This window comes from Macaca mulatta, chromosome 5, assembly GCF_049350105.2.
Source record: "Macaca mulatta isolate MMU2019108-1 chromosome 5, T2T-MMU8v2.0, whole genome shotgun sequence".
Taxonomy (NCBI): Eukaryota; Metazoa; Chordata; class Mammalia; order Primates; family Cercopithecidae; genus Macaca; species Macaca mulatta.
This window is the reverse complement of record NC_133410.1, coordinates 187021857-187023930: the sequence shown is the minus strand read 5'-3', so window position 1 is coordinate 187023930 and position 2074 is coordinate 187021857. Positions and strand designations below refer to the sequence as shown.

Below are 2074 nucleotides of genomic sequence, written 5' to 3'. Positions count from 1 at the left end.
ATGCAGATGCAGATGACCTTTGTATTTGTCCAGAATTTCTGCATTTTTTTTTTTGAGACAGTTTCTTGCTGTCACCCAGGCTGTAGTGTAGTGCTGTGATCATAGTTCACTGTAACCTAAAAATCCTGGGCTCAAGGGATCCTCCAACCTCATCTTGATTAGCTAGCACCTCGGGCGCCATGTCTGACTAATTTTTTAAATTTTTTCTATAGATGGGATCTCAATATATTGCTCTAGCTGGTCTTCAACTGCCAGGCTCAAGCAATCCTCCCACCTTGGCCTCCATTGATCCTCTCACATTGGCCTCCCAAAGCGATTGGATTACAGGCCTGAGCCACCATGCTTTGCCTACTGCTTGTTTTTAATAAGGGATTAAGTCTGGGTTATTTAGTTCAGCTAACAGAGGTTTCAGAAATGGACTTTTCTGTCTCAACTTATTTGCTGAAGTAACTTTTCCAGGATTCACACCGTTAGTGTCTTCCTCATGCTTATTGTGGGTGGTGTTATTAAGAGAACCTAGGGGAGCCACAGCTTCAGGTGCAGACATGGCCAAGTCCAAGAACCACACCACACACAACCAGTCCCGAAAATGGCACAGAAATGGTATCAAGAAACCCTAATCACAAAGATATGAAACTCTTAAGGGGGTGGACCCCAAGTTCCTGAGGAACATGCGCTTTGCCAAGAAGCACAACAAGAAGAGCCTAAAGAAGATGCAGGCCAACAATGCCAAGGCCACGAGTGCACATGCCGAGGCTATCGAGGCCCTCGTAAAGCCCAAGGAGGTTAAGCCCAAGATCCCAAAGGGTGTCAGCCGCAAGCTCGATGGACTTGCCTACATTGCCTACCCAGGAAGCATGCTTGTGCTTGCATTGCCAAGGGGCTCCAGCTGTGCCAGCCAAAGGCCAAGGCCAAGTATCAAACCAAGGCCCAGGCTGCAGCTCCAGCTTCAATTCCAGCTCAGGCTCCCAAAGGTGCCCACACCCCTACAAAGGCTACAGAGTAGATATCTCTGTCTGCCAACATGAGGACAGAAGGACTGACGTGACTCCCCACCCCCACCTCCCCACCCCCACCTCCTGCCATCTGCATGGGGCTGGGGTCCTCCTTGCTATTTGTACAAATAAACCTGAGGCAGGAAAAAAAAAAAAGAACCTAAATTCGCAAACCTGATAGGGTGAATTAGGGTGAATTACCCTTGACTCCTTCCACAGGTAAAAGGTCCCTTTGTAGTTCAAAAAAAAAAATACAGATTACATGTTCCTGTCTGGCACTGTTCAGATGAGGAAAATTCTCTTTAAAATGGAAGAAAATAAATTTGTTTCCAAATTCATATGCTTTTAAACTGCACTCATGCTTTCACCAAAAAGCAAAGGCTAATAACTAATTAATAGTTTGTAATAAATTTGAATTTTTAAAAGAAAAAAGTGTACAAAATTGTTTTAGAGAATGAGAAAAAATTTTCCTATTTAGAAATGTACCATTTTTATTTAAAAGGAAACCAAAAGTGGTTTAAAGCAGGTACATTTGTAGCATTCCTCTAACCACAGAACAAAATTAAAATGTCACGATTTCTTATGATGAGATGAAGATCTTGTTGGATTGTAGAACTCTGTAGTATGTATCATTAGCAAACAGTACGTAGATGAATGTATTATTTCAAGCAAGAATTTTAGACTGGAGACATCTTTTTTGGGTAAGAAGGATTGCTTTACAGATTTGTTGTATGTTAGTAAAAACAGACGTATGAGCCTATTTCATGCTATATGTACGTAATTTGTCAGATTGAAATTGGCATTTGTGTTTAAATGTGGTTAAATCACAAACATCAAAATATGGAAAAGATCTTAGAAGTATTGTGTTCTAGATTTTCTCATTATTAAATTACAAGTCAGTTGGCATTTGGGGAGCCCAGTGGATAATTACACTGTGTTTTCCCTGATCATGGATAAGCTGGATTAAAAATACACACATGGGATTCAAGTAAATGGAGATTATTACTCGCTTTTTTTTTTTTTTTTTTTTTTTTTGGAGACAAAATTTCACTTACTGCCCAGGCTGGGGTCCAGTGGTG

General features: G+C 41.1%; 1 pseudogene; it reads left to right on the top strand.

The window, feature by feature from the left end:
• The first annotated feature begins 222 nt into the window (after nucleotides 1-222).
• On the top strand, nucleotides 223-1006 carry LOC699993 (large ribosomal subunit protein eL29-like; annotated as a pseudogene).
• The last annotated feature ends 1068 nt before the right edge of the window (nucleotides 1007-2074 follow it).